Source organism: Phalangium opilio, unplaced genomic scaffold (genome assembly GCF_054372755.1).
Source record: "Phalangium opilio isolate 3A_F unplaced genomic scaffold, DU_Popi_V2 ptg000230l_1, whole genome shotgun sequence".
Lineage (NCBI taxonomy): Eukaryota > Metazoa > Arthropoda > Arachnida > Opiliones > Phalangiidae > Phalangium > Phalangium opilio.
In genome coordinates this window covers 565,904-586,054 of record NW_028324221.1, presented here as the reverse complement: position 1 = coordinate 586,054, position 20,151 = coordinate 565,904, and the positions used below count along the sequence as shown (strand labels likewise).

The 20,151-nt window shown below is 41.8% G+C and overlaps 32 non-coding genes across 32 annotated transcripts; all 32 read right to left on the bottom strand.

The window, feature by feature from the left end:
- Positions 1-97: 97 nt before the first annotated feature.
- On the bottom strand, positions 98-170 carry TRNAV-CAC (transfer RNA valine (anticodon CAC)). The gene has a single exon. It is a non-coding gene; the product is annotated as a tRNA-Val (tRNA).
- Positions 171-235: 65 nt separating this feature from the next.
- On the bottom strand, positions 236-308 carry TRNAV-AAC (transfer RNA valine (anticodon AAC)). The gene has a single exon. It is a non-coding gene; the product is annotated as a tRNA-Val (tRNA).
- A 2,546-nt stretch (positions 309-2,854) lies between these two features.
- TRNAV-CAC (transfer RNA valine (anticodon CAC)) lies at positions 2,855-2,927 on the bottom strand. The gene has a single exon. It is a non-coding gene; the product is annotated as a tRNA-Val (tRNA).
- A 65-nt stretch (positions 2,928-2,992) lies between these two features.
- Positions 2,993-3,065, bottom strand: TRNAV-AAC (transfer RNA valine (anticodon AAC)). The gene has a single exon. It is a non-coding gene; the product is annotated as a tRNA-Val (tRNA).
- A 2,408-nt stretch (positions 3,066-5,473) lies between these two features.
- On the bottom strand, positions 5,474-5,546 carry TRNAV-CAC (transfer RNA valine (anticodon CAC)). The gene has a single exon. It is a non-coding gene; the product is annotated as a tRNA-Val (tRNA).
- Positions 5,547-6,025: 479 nt separating this feature from the next.
- Positions 6,026-6,098, bottom strand: TRNAV-CAC (transfer RNA valine (anticodon CAC)). Its single transcript has one exon. It is a non-coding gene; the product is annotated as a tRNA-Val (tRNA).
- Positions 6,099-6,715: 617 nt separating this feature from the next.
- Positions 6,716-6,788, bottom strand: TRNAV-CAC (transfer RNA valine (anticodon CAC)). Its single transcript has one exon. It is a non-coding gene; the product is annotated as a tRNA-Val (tRNA).
- Positions 6,789-6,991: 203 nt separating this feature from the next.
- On the bottom strand, positions 6,992-7,064 carry TRNAV-AAC (transfer RNA valine (anticodon AAC)). The gene has a single exon. It is a non-coding gene; the product is annotated as a tRNA-Val (tRNA).
- A 203-nt stretch (positions 7,065-7,267) lies between these two features.
- On the bottom strand, positions 7,268-7,340 carry TRNAV-CAC (transfer RNA valine (anticodon CAC)). The gene has a single exon. It is a non-coding gene; the product is annotated as a tRNA-Val (tRNA).
- A 201-nt stretch (positions 7,341-7,541) lies between these two features.
- TRNAV-AAC (transfer RNA valine (anticodon AAC)) lies at positions 7,542-7,614 on the bottom strand. Its single transcript has one exon. It is a non-coding gene; the product is annotated as a tRNA-Val (tRNA).
- Positions 7,615-8,227: 613 nt separating this feature from the next.
- Positions 8,228-8,300, bottom strand: TRNAV-AAC (transfer RNA valine (anticodon AAC)). The gene has a single exon. It is a non-coding gene; the product is annotated as a tRNA-Val (tRNA).
- Positions 8,301-8,503: 203 nt separating this feature from the next.
- On the bottom strand, positions 8,504-8,576 carry TRNAV-CAC (transfer RNA valine (anticodon CAC)). Its single transcript has one exon. It is a non-coding gene; the product is annotated as a tRNA-Val (tRNA).
- Positions 8,577-8,777: 201 nt separating this feature from the next.
- On the bottom strand, positions 8,778-8,850 carry TRNAV-AAC (transfer RNA valine (anticodon AAC)). Its single transcript has one exon. It is a non-coding gene; the product is annotated as a tRNA-Val (tRNA).
- A 339-nt stretch (positions 8,851-9,189) lies between these two features.
- Positions 9,190-9,262, bottom strand: TRNAV-CAC (transfer RNA valine (anticodon CAC)). The gene has a single exon. It is a non-coding gene; the product is annotated as a tRNA-Val (tRNA).
- Positions 9,263-9,538: 276 nt separating this feature from the next.
- Positions 9,539-9,611, bottom strand: TRNAV-CAC (transfer RNA valine (anticodon CAC)). The gene has a single exon. It is a non-coding gene; the product is annotated as a tRNA-Val (tRNA).
- A 617-nt stretch (positions 9,612-10,228) lies between these two features.
- TRNAV-CAC (transfer RNA valine (anticodon CAC)) lies at positions 10,229-10,301 on the bottom strand. Its single transcript has one exon. It is a non-coding gene; the product is annotated as a tRNA-Val (tRNA).
- A 201-nt stretch (positions 10,302-10,502) lies between these two features.
- Positions 10,503-10,575, bottom strand: TRNAV-AAC (transfer RNA valine (anticodon AAC)). Its single transcript has one exon. It is a non-coding gene; the product is annotated as a tRNA-Val (tRNA).
- Positions 10,576-10,640: 65 nt separating this feature from the next.
- Positions 10,641-10,713, bottom strand: TRNAV-AAC (transfer RNA valine (anticodon AAC)). The gene has a single exon. It is a non-coding gene; the product is annotated as a tRNA-Val (tRNA).
- A 751-nt stretch (positions 10,714-11,464) lies between these two features.
- TRNAV-AAC (transfer RNA valine (anticodon AAC)) lies at positions 11,465-11,537 on the bottom strand. Its single transcript has one exon. It is a non-coding gene; the product is annotated as a tRNA-Val (tRNA).
- Positions 11,538-11,878: 341 nt separating this feature from the next.
- Positions 11,879-11,951, bottom strand: TRNAV-CAC (transfer RNA valine (anticodon CAC)). The gene has a single exon. It is a non-coding gene; the product is annotated as a tRNA-Val (tRNA).
- A 339-nt stretch (positions 11,952-12,290) lies between these two features.
- Positions 12,291-12,363, bottom strand: TRNAV-CAC (transfer RNA valine (anticodon CAC)). The gene has a single exon. It is a non-coding gene; the product is annotated as a tRNA-Val (tRNA).
- A 479-nt stretch (positions 12,364-12,842) lies between these two features.
- TRNAV-CAC (transfer RNA valine (anticodon CAC)) lies at positions 12,843-12,915 on the bottom strand. The gene has a single exon. It is a non-coding gene; the product is annotated as a tRNA-Val (tRNA).
- Positions 12,916-12,980: 65 nt separating this feature from the next.
- Positions 12,981-13,053, bottom strand: TRNAV-AAC (transfer RNA valine (anticodon AAC)). Its single transcript has one exon. It is a non-coding gene; the product is annotated as a tRNA-Val (tRNA).
- A 751-nt stretch (positions 13,054-13,804) lies between these two features.
- On the bottom strand, positions 13,805-13,877 carry TRNAV-AAC (transfer RNA valine (anticodon AAC)). The gene has a single exon. It is a non-coding gene; the product is annotated as a tRNA-Val (tRNA).
- Positions 13,878-14,218: 341 nt separating this feature from the next.
- Positions 14,219-14,291, bottom strand: TRNAV-CAC (transfer RNA valine (anticodon CAC)). Its single transcript has one exon. It is a non-coding gene; the product is annotated as a tRNA-Val (tRNA).
- A 339-nt stretch (positions 14,292-14,630) lies between these two features.
- Positions 14,631-14,703, bottom strand: TRNAV-CAC (transfer RNA valine (anticodon CAC)). The gene has a single exon. It is a non-coding gene; the product is annotated as a tRNA-Val (tRNA).
- A 479-nt stretch (positions 14,704-15,182) lies between these two features.
- Positions 15,183-15,255, bottom strand: TRNAV-CAC (transfer RNA valine (anticodon CAC)). Its single transcript has one exon. It is a non-coding gene; the product is annotated as a tRNA-Val (tRNA).
- A 341-nt stretch (positions 15,256-15,596) lies between these two features.
- On the bottom strand, positions 15,597-15,669 carry TRNAV-CAC (transfer RNA valine (anticodon CAC)). The gene has a single exon. It is a non-coding gene; the product is annotated as a tRNA-Val (tRNA).
- Positions 15,670-16,696: 1,027 nt separating this feature from the next.
- Positions 16,697-16,769, bottom strand: TRNAV-AAC (transfer RNA valine (anticodon AAC)). Its single transcript has one exon. It is a non-coding gene; the product is annotated as a tRNA-Val (tRNA).
- A 341-nt stretch (positions 16,770-17,110) lies between these two features.
- Positions 17,111-17,183, bottom strand: TRNAV-CAC (transfer RNA valine (anticodon CAC)). The gene has a single exon. It is a non-coding gene; the product is annotated as a tRNA-Val (tRNA).
- Positions 17,184-17,522: 339 nt separating this feature from the next.
- Positions 17,523-17,595, bottom strand: TRNAV-CAC (transfer RNA valine (anticodon CAC)). Its single transcript has one exon. It is a non-coding gene; the product is annotated as a tRNA-Val (tRNA).
- Positions 17,596-18,628: 1,033 nt separating this feature from the next.
- TRNAV-UAC (transfer RNA valine (anticodon UAC)) lies at positions 18,629-18,701 on the bottom strand. Its single transcript has one exon. It is a non-coding gene; the product is annotated as a tRNA-Val (tRNA).
- Positions 18,702-20,151: the final 1,450 nt, after the last annotated feature.

Genomic DNA, 20,151 nt, shown 5'->3' with positions numbered 1-20,151 from the left:
AGCGGACTAGATAACCACTACACCATAGATACTTGGTTATCCTAAGTTTTCCAAGAGATCTAGCTTATTATTATGTCCAATCACGATGGTCAAAACATGGATCTACCAGGGCTCGAACCTGGGTCCTTCCGCGTGTGAAGCGGACGTGATAACCACTACACCATAGATACGTGTTAATATAAAGTTTTCCAAGAGATCTATCTTATTATTATATCTAATCACGATGGTCAAAACATGTATCTATCAGGGCTCGAACCTGGGACCTTCCGCGTGTTAGGCGGACGTGATAACCACTACACCATAGATACTTGGTTATTCTGAGTTTTCCAAGAGATCTAGCTTATTATTATGTCCAATCACGATGGTCGAAACATGTATCTATCAGAACTCGAACCTGAGATCTTCCGCGTGTTAGGCGGACGTGATAACCACTACACCATAGATACTTCGTTATTCTGAGTTTTCCAAGAGATCAAGCTTATTATTATGTCCAATCACGATGGTCAAAACATGTATCTACCAGGGCGCGAACCTGGGACCGTTTGCGTGTTAGGCGGACGTGATAACCACTACACCATAGATACTGGGTTATTCTGAGTTTTCCAAGAGATCTAGCTTATTATTATGTCCAATCACGATGGTCGAAACATGTATCTATCAGAACTCGAACCTGAGATCTTCCGCGTGTTAGGCGGACGTGATAACCACTACACCATAGATACTTGGTTATTCTGAGTTTTCCAAGAGATCTAGCTTATTATTATGTCCAATCACGATGGTCAAAACATGTATCTATCAAGGCTCGAACCTGAGACCTTCCGCGTGTAACGCGGACTTGATAACCACTACACCATAGATACTAGGTTGTTCTGAGTTCTCCAAGAGATATAGCTTATTATTATGTCCAATCACGATGGTCAAAACATGTATCTATCAGAACTCGAACCTGAGATCTTCCGCGTGTTAGACGGACGTGATAACCACTACACCATAGATACTTCGTTATTCTGAGTTTTCCAAGAGATCTAGGTTATTATTATGTCCAATCACGATGGTCAAAACATGTATCTATCAGAACTCGAACCTGAGATCTTCCGCGTGTAAAGCGGACGTGATAACCACTACAACAAAGATACTTGGCTATTCTGAGTTTTCGAAGAGATCTAACCTTATTATTATGCCTAATCACGATGGTCAAAACATGTATCTACCAGGGCTCGAACCTGGGTGCTTCCGCGTGTAAAGCGGACGTGATAACCACAACACAATAGTTACTTCGCTAATCTGAGTTTTCAAAGAGATCTAGCTTATTATTATGTCCAATCACGATGGTCAAAACATGTATCTACCAGGGCTCGAACCTGGGACCGTTTGCGTGTTAGGCGGACGTGATACCCACTAAACCATAGATACTTTGTTTCTGAGTTTTCGAAGGGATGTACCTTATTATTATGTCTAATCACGATGGTCAAAACATGTATCTCCCAGGGCTCGAACCTGGGACCGTTTGCGTGTTAGGCGGACGTGATAACCACTAAACCATAGATACTTAGTTTCTGAGTTTTCCAAGAGATCTAGCTTTTTATTATGTCCAATCACGATGGTCGAAACATGTATCTACGGGGGCGCGAACCTGGGACCGTTTGCGTGTTAGGCGGACGTGATAACCACTAAACCATAGATACGTTCTCAAACAGAGTTTTCCAAGAGATCTAGCTTATTATTAAGTCCAATCACGATGGTCAAAACATGTATCTATCAGAACTCGAACCTGAGATCTTCCGCGTGTTAGGCGGACGTGATAACCACTACACCATAGATACTTCGTTATTCTGAGTTTTCCAAGAGATCTAGCTTATTATTATGTCCAATCACGATGGTCAAAACATGTATTTATCAGAACTCGAACCTGAGATCTTCCGCATGTAAAGCGGACGTGATAACCACTACAACAAAGATACTTGGGTATTCTGAGTTTTCGAAGAGATCTATCCTATTATTATGTCTAATCACGGTGGTCAAAAGATGCATCTACCAGGGCTCGAACCTGGGACCTTCCGCGTGTAAAGCGGACTAGATAACCACTACACCATAGATGCTTGGTTATTCTAAGTTTTCCAAGAGATCTAGCTTATTATTTTGTCCAATCACGATGGTTGAAACACGTATCTATCAGAACTCGAACCTGAGATCTTCCGCGTGTTAGGCGGACGTGATAACCACTACACCAAAGATACTTCGTTATTCTGAGTTTTCCAAGAGATCTAGCTTATTATTATGTCCAATCACGATGGTCAAAACATGTATCTACCAGGGTGCGAACCTGGGACCGTTTGCGTGTTAGGCGGACGTGATAACCACTAAACCATAGATACGTTGTCAAACAGAGTTTTCCAAGAGATCTAGCTTATTATTAAGTCCAATCACGATGGTCAAAACATGTATCTATCAGAACTCGAACCTGAGATCTTCCGCGTGTTAGGCGGACGTGATAACCACTACACCATAGATACTTTGTTATTCTGAGTTTTCCAAGAGATCTAGCTTATTATTATGTCCAATCACGATGGTCAAAACATGTATTTATCAGAACTCGAACCTGAGATCTTCCGCATGTAAAGCGGACGTGATAACCACTACAACAAAGAATCTTGGCTATTCTGAGTTTTCGAAGAGATCTATCCTATTATTATGTCTAATCACGGTGGTCAAAAGGTGCTTCTACCCGGGTTCGAACCTGGGACCTTCCGCGTGTAAAGCGGACTAGATAACCACTACACCATAGATACTTGGTTATCCTAAGTTTTCCAAGAGATCTAGCTTATTATTATGTCCAATCACGATGGTCAAAACATGGATCTACCAGGGCTCGAACCTGGGTCCTTCCGCGTGTGAAGCGGACGTGATAACCACTACACCATAGATACGTGTTAATATAAAGTTTTCCAAGAGATCTATCTTATTATTATATCTAATCACGATGGTCAAAACATGTATCTATCAGGGCTCGAACCTGGGACCTTCCGCGTGTTAGGCGGACGTGATAACCACTACACCATAGATACTTGGTTATTCTGAGTTTTCCAAGAGATCTAGCTTATTATTATGTCCAATCACGATGGTCGAAACATGTATCTATCAGAACTCGAACCTGAGATCTTCCGCGTGTTAGGCGGACGTGATAACCACTACACCATAGATACTTCGTTATTCTGAGTTTTCCAAGAGATCAAGCTTATTATTATGTCCAATCACGATGGTCAAAACATGTATCTACCAGGGCGCGAACCTGGGACCGTTTGCGTGTTAGGCGGACGTGATAACCACTACACCATAGATACTGGGTTATTCTGAGTTTTCCAAGAGATCTAGCTTATTATTATGTCCAATCACGATGGTCGAAACATGTATCTATCAGAACTCGAACCTGAGATCTTCCGCGTGTTAGGCGGACGTGATAACCACTACACCATAGATACTTGGTTATTCTGAGTTTTCCAAGAGATCTAGCTTATTATTATGTCCAATCACGATGGTCAAAACATGTATCTATCAAGGCTCGAACCTGAGACCTTCCGCGTGTAACGCGGACTTGATAACCACTACACCATAGATACTAGGTTGTTCTGAGTTCTCCAAGAGATATAGCTTATTATTATGTCCAATCACGATGGTCAAAACATGTATCTATCAGAACTCGAACCTGAGATCTTCCGCGTGTTAGACGGACGTGATAACCACTACACCATAGATACTTCGTTATTCTGAGTTTTCCAAGAGATCTAGGTTATTATTATGTCCAATCACGATGGTCAAAACATGTATCTATCAGAACTCGAACCTGAGATCTTCCGCGTGTAAAGCGGACGTGATAACCACTACAACAAAGATACTTGGCTATTCTGAGTTTTCGAAGAGATCTAACCTTATTATTATGCCTAATCACGATGGTCAAAACATGTATCTACCAGGGCTCGAACCTGGGTGCTTCCGCGTGTAAAGCGGACGTGATAACCACAACACAATAGTTACTTCGCTAATCTGAGTTTTCAAAGAGATCTAGCTTATTATTATGTCCAATCACGATGGTCAAAACATGTATCTACCAGGGCTCGAACCTGGGACCGTTTGCGTGTTAGGCGGACGTGATACCCACTAAACCATAGATACTTTGTTTCTGAGTTTTCGAAGGGATGTACCTTATTATTATGTCTAATCACGATGGTCAAAACATGTATCTCCCAGGGCTCGAACCTGGGACCGTTTGCGTGTTAGGCGGACGTGATAACCACTAAACCATAGATACTTAGTTTCTGAGTTTTCCAAGAGATCTAGCTTTTTATTATGTCCAATCACGATGGTCGAAACATGTATCTACGGGGGCGCGAACCTGGGACCGTTTGCGTGTTAGGCGGACGTGATAACCACTAAACCATAGATACGTTCTCAAACAGAGTTTTCCAAGAGATCTAGCTTATTATTAAGTCCAATCACGATGGTCAAAACATGTATCTATCAGAACTCGAACCTGAGATCTTCCGCGTGTTAGGCGGACGTGATAACCACTACACCATAGATACTTCGTTATTCTGAGTTTTCCAAGAGATCTAGCTTATTATTATGTCCAATCACGATGGTCAAAACATGTATTTATCAGAACTCGAACCTGAGATCTTCCGCATGTAAAGCGGACGTGATAACCACTACAACAAAGATACTTGGGTATTCTGAGTTTTCGAAGAGATCTATCCTATTATTATGTCTAATCACGGTGGTCAAAAGATGCATCTACCAGGGCTCGAACCTGGGACCGTTTGCGTGTTAGGCGGACGTGATAACCACTAAACCATAGATACGTTGTTAAGTAGAGTTTTCCAAGAGATCTAGCTTATTATTATGTCCAATCACGATGGTCAAAACATGTATCTATCAAGGCTCGAACCTGAGACCTTCCGCGTGTAACGCGGACTTGATAACCACTACACCATAGATACTAGGTTGTTCTTAGTTCTCCAAGAGATATAGCTTATTATTATGTCCAATCACGATGGTCAAAACATGTATCTATCAGAACTCGAACCTGAGATCTTCCGCGTGTTAGACGGACGTGATAACCACTACACCATAGATACTTCGTTATTCTGAGTTTTCCAAGAGATCTAGGTTATTATTATGTCCAATCACGATGGTCAAAACATGTATCTATCAGAACTCGAACCTGAGATCTTCCGCGTGTAAAGCGGACGTGATAACCACTACAACAAAGATACTTGGCTATTCTGAGTTTTCGAAGAGATCTACCTTACTATTATGTCAAATCACGTTGGTCAAAACATGTATCAACCAGGGCGCGAACCTGGGACCGTTTGCGTGTTAGGCGGACGTGATAACCACTAAACCATAGATCCGTTGTCAAACAGAGTTTTCCAAGAGATCTAGCTTATTATTATGTCCAATCACGATGGTCAAAACATGTATCTACCAGGGCTTGAACCTGGATCTTTCCGCGTGTGAAGCGGACGTGATAAGCACTACACCATAGATACTTCGTTATTCTGAGTTTTCCAAGAGATCTAGCTTATTATTATGTCCAATTACGATGGTCAAAACATGTATTTATCAGAACTCGAACCTGAGATCTTCCGCATGTAAAGCGGACGTGACAACCACTACAACAAAGAATCTTGGCTATTCTGAGTTTTCGAAGAGATCTATCCTATTATTATGTCTAATCACGGTGGTCAAAAGGTGCTTCTACCCGGGCTCGAACCTGGGACCTTCTGCGTGTAAAGCGGACTAGATAACCACTACACCATAGATACTTGGTTATCCTAAGTTTTCCAAGAGATCTACCTTATTATTATGTCAAATCACGTTGGTCGAAACATGTATCAACCAGGGCGCGAACCTGGGACCGTTTGCGTGTTAGGCGGACGTGATAACCACTAAACCATAGATCCGTTGTCAAACAGAGTTTTCCAAGAGATCTAGCTTATTATTATGTCCAATCACGATGGTCAAAACATGTATCTACCAGGGCTTGAACCTGGATCTTTCCGCGTGTGAAGCGGACGTGATAAGCACTACACCATAGATACTTCGTTATTCTGAGTTTTCCAAGAGATCTAGCTTATTATTAAGTCCAATTACGATGGTCAAAACATGTATTTATCAGAACTCGAACCTGAGATCTTCCGCATGTAAAGCGGACGTGACAACCACTACAACAAAGAATCTTGGCTATTCTGAGTTTTCGAAGAGATCTATCCTATTATTATGTCTAATCACGGTGGTCAAAAGGTGCTTCTACCCAGGCTCGAACCTGGGACCTTCTGCGTGTAAAGCGGACTAGATAACCACTACACCATAGATACTTGGTTATCCTAAGTTTTCCAAGAGGCCTAGCTTATTATTATGTCCAATCACGATGGTCAAAACATGTATCTACCAGGGCTCGAACCTGGGACCGTTTGCGTGTTAGGCGGACGTGATAACCACTAAACCATAGATACGTTGTCAAGCAGACTTTTCCAAGAGATCTAGCTTATTATTATGTCCAATCACGATGGTCAAAACATGTATCTATCAAGGCTCGAACCTGAGACCTTCCGCGTGTAAGGCGGACTTGTTAACCACTACACCATAGATACAAGGTTATTCTGAGTTCTCCAAGAGATCTAGCTTATTATTATGTCCAATCACGATGGTCAAAACATGTATCTACCAGGGCTCGAACCTGGGTCCTTCCGCGTGTGAAGCGGACGTGATAACCACTACACCATAGATAAGTGTTAATATAAAGTTTTCCAAGAGATCTATCTTATTATTATATCTAATCACGATGGTCAAAATATGTATCTACCAGGGCTCGAACCTAGGACCTTCCTCGTGCGAGGCGGACGTGATAACCACTAAACCATAGATCCTTTGTCCTACAGAGTTTTCGAAGAGACGTACCTTATTTTTATGTCTAATCACGATGGTCAAAACATGTATCTATCAGGGCTCGAACCTGGGACCTTCCGCGTGTTAGGCGGACGTGATAACCACTACACCATAGATACTTGTTTATTCTGAGTTTTCCAAGAGATCTAGCTTATTATTATGTCCAATCACGATGGTCAAAACATGTATCTATCAAGGCTCGAACCTGAGACCTTCCGCGTGTAAGGCGGACTTGTTAACCACTACACCATAGATACAAGGTTATTCTGAGTTCTCCAAGAGATCTAGCTTATTATTATGTCCAATCACGATGGTCAAAACATGTATCTACCAGGGCTCGAACCTGGGTCCTTCCGCGTGTGAAGCGGACGTGATAACCACTACACCATAGATAAGTGTTAATATAAAGTTTTCCAAGATATCTATCTTATTATTATATCTAATCACGATGGTCAAAATATGCATCTTCCAGGGCTCGAACCTAGCACCTTCCGCGTATAAGCCGGACGTGATAACCACTAAACCATAGATACTTTAGCTTGCAGAGTTTTCGAAGAGAGGTACCTTTTTTATGTCTAATCACGATGGTCAAAACATGTATCTATCAGGGCTCGAACCTGGGACCTTCCGCGTGTTAGGCGGACGTGATAACCACTACACCATAGATACTTGGTTATTCTGAGTTTTCCAAGAGATCTAGCTTATTATTATGTCCAATCACGATGGTCAAAACATGTATCTACCAGGGCTCGAACCTGGGACCGTTTGCGTGTTAGGCGGACGTGATAACCACTAAACCATATATACTTTGTTTCTGAGTTTTCGAAGAGATGTACCTTATTATTATGTCTAATCACGATGGTCAAAACATGTATCTATCAGGGCTCGAACCTGGGACCTTCCGCGTGTTAGGCGGTCGTGATAACCACTACACCATAGATACTTGGTTATTCTGAGTTTTCCAAGAGATCTAGCTTATTATTATGTCCAATCACGATGGTCAAAACATGTATCTACCAGGGCTCGAACCTGGGACCGTTTGCGTGTTAGGCGGACGTGATAACCACTAAACCATATATACTTTGTTTCTGAGTTTTCGAAGAGATGTACCTTATTATTATGTCTAATCACGATGGTCAAAACATGTATCCATCAAGGCTCGAACTTGAGACCTTCCGCGTGTAACGCGGACTTGATAACCACTACACCATAGATACGAGATTATTCTGAATTCTCCAAGAGATCTAGCTTATTATTATGTCCAATCACGATGGTCAAAACATGTATCTACCAGGGCTCGAACCTGGGACCTTCCGCGTGTTAGGCGGACGTGATAACCACTACACCATAGATACTTGTTTATTCTGAGTTTTCCAAGAGATCTAGCTTATTATTATGTCCAATCACGATGGTCAAAACATGTATCTATCAAGGCTCGAACCTGAGACCTTCCGCGTGTAAGGCGGACTTGTTAACCACTACACCATAGATACAAGGTTATTCTGAGTTCTCCAAGAGATCTAGCTTATTATTATGTCCAATCACGATGGTCAAAACATGTATCTACCAGGGCTCGAACCTGGGTCCTTCCGCGTGTGAAGCGGACGTGATAACCACTACACCATAGATACGTGTTAATATAAAGTTTTCCAAGAGATCTATCTTATTATTATATCTAATCACGATGGTCAAAATATGTATCTTCCAGGGCTCGAACCTAGCACCTTCCGCGTATAAGGCGGACGTGATAACCACTAAACCATAGATACATTAGCTTACAGAGTTTTCGAAGAGAGGTACCTTTTTTATGTCTAATCACGATGGTCAAAACATGTATCTATCAGGGCTCGAACCTGGGACCTTCCGCGTGTTAGGCGGACGTGATAACCACTACACCATAGATACTTGGTTATTCTGAGTTTTCCAAGAGATCTAGCTTATTATTATGTCCAATCACGATGGTCAAAACATGTATCTACCAGGGCTCGAACCTGGGACCGTTTGCGTGTTAGGCGGACGTGATAACCACTAAACCATATATACTTTGTTTCTGAGTTTTCGAAGAGATGTACCTTATTATTATGTCTAATCACGATGGTCAGAACATGTATCTATCAAGGCTCGAACTTGAGACCTTCCGCGTGTAACGCGGACTTGATAACCACTACACCATAGATACAAGATTATTCTGAATTCTCCAAGAGATCTAGCTCATTATTATGTCCAATCACGATGGGCAAAACATGTATCTACCAGGGCTCGAACCTGGGTCCTTCCGCGTGTGAAGCGGACGTGATAACCACTACACCATAGATACGTGTTAATATAAAGTTTTCCAAGAGATCCATCTTATTATTATATCTAATCACGATGGTCAAAATATGTAGATACGTTGTCAAGCAGAGTTTTCCAAGAGATCTAACTTATTATTATGTCCAATCACGATGGCCAAAACATGTACCTATCAAGGCTCGAACCTGAGACCTTCCGCGTGTAACGCGGACTTGATAACCACTACACCATAGATACAAGGTTATTCAGAGTTCTCCAAGAGATCTAGCTTATTATTATGTCCAATCACGATGGTCAAAAATGTATCTACCAGGGCTCGAACGTGGGTCCTTCCGCGTGTGAAGCGGACGTGATAACCACTACACCATAGATAAGTGTTAATATAGAGTTTTCCAAGAGATCTATCTTATTATTATATCTAATCACGATGGTCAAAATATGTATCTACCAGGGCTCGAACCTAGGACCTTCCTCGTGTGAGGCGGACGTGATAACCACTAAACCATAGATCCTTTGTCCTACAGAGTTTTCGAAGAGACGTACCTTATTTTTATGTCTAATCACGATGGTCAAAACATGTATCTATCAGGGCTCGAACCTGGGACCTTCCGCCTGTTAGGCGGACGTGATAACCACTACACCATAGATACTTGGTTATTCTGAGTTTTCCAAGAGATCTAGCTTATTATTATGTCCAATCACGATGGTCAAAACATGTATCTACCAGGGCTCGAACCTGGGACCGTTTGCGTGTTAGGCGGACGTGATAACCACTAAACCATAGATACGTTGTCAAGCAGACTTTTCCAAGAGATCTAGCTTATTATTATGTCCAATCACGGTGGTCAAAACATGTATCTATCAAGGCTCGAACCTGAGACCTTCCGCGTGTAACGCGGACTTGATAACCACTACACCATAGATACAAGGTAATTCTGAGTTCTCCAAGAGATCTAGCTTATTATTATGTCCAATCACGATGGTCAAAACATGTATCTACCAGGGCTCGAACCTGGGTCCTTCCGCGTGTGAAGCGGACGTGATAACCACTACACCATAGATACGTGTTAATATAAAGTTTTCCAAGAGATCTATCTTATTATTATATCTAATCACGATGGTCAAAATATGTATCTTCCAGGGCTCGAACCTAGCACCTTCCGCGTATAAGGCGGACGTGATAACCACTAAACCATAGATACTTTAGCTTACAGAGTTTTCGAAGAGAGGTACCTTTTTTATGTCTAATCACGATGGTCAAAACATGTATCTATCAGGGCTCGAACCTGGGACCTTCCGCGTGTTAGGCGGACGTGATAACCACTACACCATAGATACTTGGTTATTCTGAGTTTTCCAAGAGATCTAGCTTATTATTATGTCCAATCACGATGGTCAAAACATGTATCTACCAGGGCTCGAACCTGGGACCTTCCGCCTGTTAGGCGGACGTGATAACCACTACACCATAGATACTTGGTTATTCTGAGTTTTCCAAGAGATCTAGCTTATTATTATGTCCAATCACGATGGTCAAAACATGTATCTACCAGGGCTCGAACCTGGGACCGTTTGCGTGTTAGGCGGACGTGATAACCACTAAACCATATATACTTAGTTTCTGAGTTTTCGAAGAGATGTACCTTATTATTATGTCTAATCACGATGGTCAAAACATGTATCTACCAGGGCTCGAACCTGGGACCGTTTGCGTGTTAGGCGGACGTGATAACCACTAAACCATAGATACTTAGTTTCTGAGTTTTCCAAGAGATCTAGCTTATTATTATGTAAAATCACGATGGTCAAAACATGTATCTATCAAGGCTCGAACTTGAGACCTTCCGCGTGTAACGCGGACTTGATAACCACTACACCATAGATACAAGGTTATTCTGAATTCTCCAAGAGATCTAGCTTATTATTATGTCCAATCACGATGGTCAAAACAAGTATCTACCAGGGCTCGAACCGGGGTCCTTCCGCGTGTGAAGCGGACCTGATAACCACTACACCATAGATAAGTGTTAATATAAAGTTTTCCAAGAGATCTATCTTATTATTATATCTAATCACGATGGTCAAAATATGTATCTACCAGGGCTCGAACCTAGGACCTTCCTCGTGTAAGGCGGACGGGATAACCACTAAACCATAGATCCTTTGCCTTACAGAGTTTTCGAAGAGACGTACCTTATTTTTATGTCTATTCACGATGGTTAAAACATGTATCTATCAGGGCTCGAACCTGGGACCTTCCGCGTGTTAGGCGGACGTGATAACCACTACACCATAGATACTTGGTTATTCTGAGTTTTCCAAGAGATCTAGCTTATTATTATGTCCAATCACGATGGTCAAAACATGTATCTACCAGGGCTCGAACCTGGGACCGTTTGCGTGTTAGGCGGACGTGATAACCACTAAACCATAGATACGTTGTCAAGCAGACTTTTCCAAGAGATCTAGCTTATTATTATGTCCAATCACGATGGTCAAAACATGTATCTATCAAGGCTCGAACCTGAGACCTTCCGCGTGTAACGCGGACTTGATAACCACTACACCATAGATACAAGGTTATTCTGAGTTCTCCAAGAGATCTAGCTTATTATTATGTCCAATCACGATGGTCAAAACATGTATCTACCAGGGCTCGAACCTGGGTCCTTCCGCGTGTGAAGCGGACGTGATAACCACTACACCATAGATACGTGTTAATATAAAGTTTTCCAAGAGATCTATCTTATTATTATATCTAATCACGATGGTCAAAATATGTATCTTCCAGGGCTCGAACCTAGAACCTTCCGCGTGTAAGGCGGACGTGATAACCACTAAACCATAGATACTTTATCCTACAGAGTTTTCGAAGAGAGGTACCTTTTTTATGTCTAATCACGATGGTCAAAACATGTAACTATCAGGGCTCGAACCTGGGACCTTCCGCGTGTTAGGCGGACGTGATAACCACTACACCATAGATACTTGGTTATTCTGAGTTTTCCAAGAGATCTAGCTTATTATTATGTCCAATCACGATGGTCAAAACATGTATCTACCAGGGCTCGAACCTGGGTCCTTTCGCGTGTGAAGCGGACGTGATAACCACTAAACCATAGATACGTTGTCAACCAGAGTTTTCCAAAAGAGATCTAGCTTATTATTATGTCCAATCACGATGGTCAAAACATGTATCTATCAGGGCTCGAACTTGAGACCTTCCGCGTGTAAAGCGGACGTGATAACCACTACACCATAGATATTTGGTTATTCTTAGTTTTCCAAGAGATCTAGATTATTATTATGTCCAATCACGATGGTCAAAACATTTATCTACCAGGTCTCGAACCTGGGACCGTTTGCGTGTTAGGCGGACGTGATAACCACTAAACCATATATACTTTGTTTTTGAGTTTTCGAAGAGATGTACCTTATTATTATGTCTAATCACGATGGTCAAAACATGTATCTATCAAGGCTCGAACTTGAGACCTTCCGCGTGTAACGCGGACTTGATAACCACTACACCATAGATACAAGATTATTCTGAATTCTCCAAGAGATCTAGCTCATTATTATGTCCAATCACGATGGGCAAAACATGTATCTACCAGGGCTCGAACCTGGGTCCTTCCGCGTGTGAAGCGGACGTGATAACCACTACACCATAGATAATTGGTTATTCTGAGTTTTCCAAGAGATCTAGCTTATTATTATGTCCAATCACGATGGTCAAAACATGTATCTACCAGGGCTCGAACCTGGGACCTTCCGCCTGTTAGGCGGACGTGATAACCACTACACCATAGATACTTGGTTATTCTGAGTTTTCCAAGAGATCTAGCTTATTATTATGTCCAATCACGATGGTCAAAACATGTATCTACCAGGGCTCGAACCTGGGACCGTTTGCGTGTTAGGCGGACGTGATAACCACTAAACCATATATACTTAGTTTCTGAGTTTTCGAAGAGATGTACCTTATTATTATGTCTAATCACGATGGTCAAAACATGTATCTACCAGGGCTCGAACCTGGGACCGTTTGCGTGTTAGGCGGACGTGATAACCACTAAACCATAGATACTTAGTTTCTGAGTTTTCCAAGAGATCTAGCTTATTATTATGTAAAATCACGATGGTCAAAACATGTATCTATCAAGGCTCGAACTTGAGACCTTCCGCGTGTAACGCGGACTTGATAACCACTACACCATAGATACAAGGTTATTCTGAATTCTCCAAGAGATCTAGCTTATTATTATGTCCAATCACGATGGTCAAAACAAGTATCTACCAGGGCTCGAACCGGGGTCCTTCCGCGTGTGAAGCGGACCTGATAACCACTACACCATAGATAAGTGTTAATATAAAGTTTTCCAAGAGATCTATCTTATTATTATATCTAATCACGATGGTCAAAATATGTATCTACCAGGGCTCGAACCTAGGACCTTCCTCGTGTAAGGCGGACGGGATAACCACTAAACCATAGATCCTTTGTCTTACAGAGTTTTCGAAGAGACGTACCTTATTTTTATGTCTATTCACGATGGTTAAAACATGTATCTATCAGGGCTCGAACCTGGGACCTTCCGCGTGTTAGGCGGACGTGATAACCACTACACCATAGATACTTGGTTATTCTGAGTTTTCCAAGAGATCTAGCTTATTATTATGTCCAATCACGATGGTCAAAACATGTATCTACCAGGGCTCGAACCTGGGACCGTTTGCGTGTTAGGCGGACGTGATAACCACTAAACCATAGATACGTTGTCAAGCAGACTTTTCCAAGAGATCTAGCTTATTATTATGTCCAATCACGATGGTCAAAACATGTATCTATCAAGGCTCGAACCTGAGACCTTCCGCGTGTAACGCGGACTTGATAACCACTACACCATAGATACAAGGTTATTCTGAGTTCTCCAAGAGATCTAGCTTATTATTATGTCCAATCACGATGGTCAAAACATGTATCTACCAGGGCTCGAACCTGGGTCCTTCCGCGTGTGAAGCGGACGTGATAACCACTACACCATAGATACGTGTTAATATAAAGTTTTCCAAGAGATCTATCTTATTATTATATCTAATCACGATGGTCAAAATATGTATCTTCCAGGGCTCGAACCTAGAACCTTCCGCGTGTAAGGCGGACGTGATAACCACTAAACCATAGATACTTTATCCTACAGAGTTTTCGAAGAGAGGTACCTTTTTTATGTCTAATCACGATGGTCAAAACATGTAACTATCAGGGCTCGAACCTGGGACCTTCCGCGTGTTAGGCGGACGTGATAACCACTACACCATAGATACTTGGTTATTCTGAGTTTTCCAAGAGATCTAGCTTATTATTATGTCCAATCACGATGGTCAAAACATGTATCTACCAGGGCTCGAACCTGGGTCCTTTCGCGTGTGAAGCGGACGTGATAACCACTAAACCATAGATACGTTGTCAACCAGAGTTTTCCAAAAGAGATCTAGCTTATTATTATGTCCAATCACGATGGTCAAAACATGTATCTATCAGGGCTCGAACTTGAGACCTTCCGCGTGTAAAGCGGACGTGATAACCACTACACCATAGATATTTGGTTATTCTTAGTTTTCCAAGAGATCTAGATTATTATTATGTCCAATCACGATGGTCAAAACATTTATCTACCAGGTCTCGAACCTGGGACCGTTTGCGTGTTAGGCGGACGTGATAACCACTAAACCATATATACTTTGTTTTTGAGTTTTCGAAGAGATGTACCTTATTATTATGTCTAATCACGATGGTCAAAACATGTATCTATCAAGGCTCGAACTTGAGACCTTCCGCGTGTAACGCGGACTTGATAACCACTACACCATAGATACAAGATTATTCTGAATTCTCCAAGAGATCTAGCTCATTATTATGTCCAATCACGATGGGCAAAACATGTATCTACCAGGGCTCGAACCTGGGTCCTTCCGCGTGTGAAGCGGACGTGATAACCACTACACCATAGATAATTGGTTATTCTGAGTTTTCCAAGAGATCTAGCTTATTATTATGTCCAATCACGATGGTCAAAACATGTATCTACCAGGGCTCGAACCTGGGACCGTTTGCGTGTTAGGCGGACGTGATAACCACTAAACCATAGATACGTTGTCAAGCAGACTTTTCCAAGAGATCTAGCTTATTATTATGTCCAATCACGGTGGTCAAAACATGTATCTATCAAGGCTCGAACCTGAGACCTTCCGCGTGTAACGCGGACTTGATAACCACTACACCATAGATACAAGGTTATTCAGAGTTCTCCAAGAGATCTAGCTTATTATTATGTCCAATCACGATGGTCAAAACATGTATCTACCAGGGCTCGAACCTGGGTCCTTCCGCGTGTGAAGCGGAGGTGATAACCACTACACCATAGATACGTGTTAATATAAAGTTTTCCAAGAGATCTATCTTATTATTATATCTAATCACGATGGTCAAAATATGTATCTACCAGGGCTCGAACCTAGGACCTTCCTCGTGTGAGGCGGACGTGATAACCACTAAACCATAGATCCTTTGTCCTACAGAGTTTTCGAAGAGACGTACCTTATTTTTATGTCTAATCACGATGGTCAAAACATGTATCTATCAGGGCTCGAACCTGGGACCTTCCGCCTGTTAGGCGGACGTGATAACCACTACACCATAGATACTTGGTTGTTCTGAGTTTTCCAAGAGATCTAGCTTATTATTATGTCCAATCACGATGGTCAAAACATGTATCTACCAGGGCTCGAACCTGGGACCGTTTGCGTGTTAGGCGGACGTGATAACCACTAAACCATATATACTTAGTTTCTGAGTTTTCGAAGAGATGTACCTTATTATTATGTCTAATCACGATGGTCAAAACATGTATCTACCAGGGCTCGAACCTGGGACCGTTTGCGTGTTAGGCGGACGTGATAACCACTAAACCATAGATACTTAGTTTCTGAGTTTTCCAAGAGATCTAGCTTATTATTATGTAAAATCACGATGGTCAAAACATGTATCTATCAAGGCTCGAACTTGAGACCTTCCGCGTGTAACGCGGACTTGATAACCACTACACCATAGATACAAGGTTATTCTGAATTCTCCAAGAGATCTAGCTTATTATTATGTCCAATCACGATGGTCAAAACAAGTATCTACCAGGGCTCGAACCGGGGTCCTTCCGCGTGTGAAGCGGACCTGATAACCACTACACCATAGATAAGTGTTAATATAAAGTTTTCCAAGAGATCTATCTTATTATTATATCTAATCACGATGGTCAAAATATGTATCTACCAGGGCTCGAACCTAGGACCTTCCTCGTGTAAGGCGGACGGGATAACCACTAAACCATAGATCCTTTGTCTTACAGAGTTTTCGAAGAGACGTACCTTATTTTTATGTCTATTCACGATGGTCAAAACATGTATCTATCAGGGCTCGAACCTGGGACCTTCCGCGTGTTAGGCGGACGTGATAACCACTACACCATAGATACTTGGTTATTCTGAGTTTTCCAAGAGATCTAGCTTATTATTATGTCCAATCACGATGGTCAAAACATGTATCTACCAGGGCTCGAACCTGGGACCGTTTGCGTGTTAGGCGGACGTGATAACCACTAAACCATAGATACGTTGTCAAGCAGACTTTTCCAAGAGATCTAGCTTATTATTATGTCCAATCACGATGGTCAAAACATGTATCTATCAAGGCTCGAACCTGAGACCTTCCGCGTGTAACGCGGACTTGATAACCACTACACCATAGATACAAGGTTATTCTGAGTTCTCCAAGAGATCTAGCTTATTATTATGTCCAATCACGATGGTCAAAACATGTATCTACCAGGGCTCGAACCTGGGTCCTTCCGCGTGTGAAGCGGACGTGATAACCACTACACCATAGATACGTGTTAATATAAAGTTTTCCAAGAGATCTATCTTATTATTATATCTAATCACGATGGTCAAAATATGTATCTTCCAGGGCTCGAACCTAGCACCTTCCGCGTGTAAGGCGGACGTGATAACCACTAAACCATAGATACTTTATCTTACAGAGTTTTCGAAGAGAGGTACCTTTTTTATGTCTAATCACGATGGTCAAAACATGTAACTATCAGGGCTCGAACCTGGGACCTTCCGCGTGTTAGGCGGACGTGATAACCACTACACCATAGATACTTGGTTATTCTGAGTTTTCCAAGAGATCTAGCTTATTATTATGTCCAATCACGATGGTCAAAACATGTATCTACCAGGGCTCGAACCTGGGTCCTTTCGCGTGTGAAGCGGACGTGATAACCACTAAACCATAGATACGTTGTCAACCAGAGTTTTCCAAAAGAGATCTAGCTTATTATTATGTCCAATCACGATGGTCAAAACATGTATCTATCAGGGCTCGAACTTGAGACCTTCCGCGTGTAAAGCGGACGTGATAACCACTACACCATAGATATTTGGTTATTCTTAGTTTTCCAAGAGATCTAGATTATTATTATGTCCAATCACGATGGTCAAAACATTTATCTACCAGGTCTCGAACCTGGGACCTTCCGCGTGTTAGGCGGACGTGATAACCACTACACCATAGATACTTGGTTATTCTAAGTTTTCCAAGAGATCTAGCTTATTATTATGTCCAATCACGAAGGTCAAAACATGTATCTACCAGGGCTCGAACCTGGGACCGTTTGCGTGTTAGGCGGACGTGATAACCACTAAACCATAGATACTTAGTTTCTGAGTTTTCGAAGAGATGTACCTTATTATTATGTCTAATCACGATGGTCAAAACATGTATCTACCAGGGCTTGAACCTGGGACCGTTTGCGTGTTAGGCGGACGTGGTAACCACTAAACCATAGATACGTTGTCTACCAGAGTTTTCCAAAAGAGATTTAGCTTGTTATTATGTCCAATCACGATGGTCAAAACATGTATCTATCAGGGGTCGAACCTGAGACCTTCCGCGTGTAAAGCGGACGTGATAACCACTACACCATAGATATTTGGTTATTCTTAGTTTTCCAAGAGATCTACTTTATTATTATGTCTAATCACGATGGTCAAAACATGTATGTATCAGGGCTCGAACCTGAGACCTTCCGCGTGTAAAGCGGACGTGATAACCACTACACCATAGTTACTTCGTTACTCTGAGTTTTCAAAGAGATCTAGCTTATTATTATGTCCAATCACGATGGTCAAAACATGTATCTACCAGAGCTCGAACCTGGGACCGTTTGCGTGTTAGGCGGACGTGATAACCACTAAACCATAGATACGTTGTCAAGCAGAGTTTTCCAAGAGATCTAGCTTATTATTATGTCCAATCACGATGGTCAAAACATGTATCTACCAGGGCTCGAACCTGAGACCATCCGCGTGTAAAGCGGACGTGATAACCACTACACCATAGACACGTGTTAATATAAAGTTTTCCAAGAGATCTAGCTTATTATTATGTCTAATCACGATGGTCAGTAGTATCTAAGTGTTACTCCCCAAACAGCGGCGTGGGAAATTGGCGTGACGTAGGACTTGGCGTGGGCTGGTGGGGGAAATTGGCCTGAAAGACGTGATGTCGGAGTTGGCGTGAACTGAAAGGGGAGATTGGCGTGTAATCTCATGAAGACGTGTAATCTCATTTCGAACACTTGAGATAGGGTTATCTATTCACGTTGGCGTGTCTTATCTTAATTTTTGAAGAAAATAATAAATGCATGACATCACTGATAAGGAATCCACTTTTGAATTATGGCGGTTAAAATCCATGTCACGTGCTCGGGAAGTTAGGCTTAAGTTAGGTATCGACTTTCAACAACGTGACCATCAGCGTCATGGTAAAACCCCGCCAAGTGTTAGGCTTAAGACGATGTCACATTGTCTTTCGACAACGTGACCGTCAACGTCATGGTAAACCCCCGCCAAGTGTTAGGCTCAAGACCATGTGCCATATTGACTTTTGACGATGTGCCTCGAACGTATAAAACACGTGGTGGGTTTGAGGATAAGGCATTTTACGAGTCTTCAAGCACTCATCGAAATGTAAGTATACTCTCTCCTTTAGTGTTATGTTTAAATTTAAGTTCGCGTCTTAATTCTATGTGATTATTTATTGATAACTCCGACGTTTTCGAGATTTGCTCAACTAAATCGGTCAGCGTAACAGCGGACTGCAATATTAGACTAGGAATGACGGATGGTTCTACTGGGATTATATTAAGTGAGGACGAGTACATGCAACTTTATGAGATGAGGGATACCATAAATGAATTTTTCGAGAAGGATGAGGCTCAACCTACCACGAGCTTTTTCGAAGGGTCGGTGGACAAGCGAATTCAGCTTGTAACTTACCAGGATAGGAAAACGTTAAATATTCGTCAAGTAATCCCGGGTAAAGGAGCCAACTATGGGATTCACTACCCGACTAGGAATGGATTCGCTATAGGGTCATACCTATGGGGAAACTTACTGGAAAAACACATTCAGGTGGTTACATTCCTTACTGAATCAAAACGTGTAGAGAGCGCGATTAAGGAGATAGTTATACAGCAACTGACTGAGGGAATCAAGAACACCTGCAATGGATGCTTTATAGACCACCCATCGCAGATGCAACATGATTGCATAATGACGGAATGGAGTGAACGTGTAGATGAACATTATTCTAATGCCGTGTCAAATTTAAATAAAGAGATGATAATTAACATTTTTAATAACTCCTTCTTAAGTTTTCAACTCTGTAAGCAAATGGTTTCTAAAAGTGAATGTAACTCAAAAACATTCTTGTAAAATATTGTATTGACGTAAATTTAAATAATAAATATTGAAATTTAACATATTCTCATTATTCTAAGTATAAGCATATTT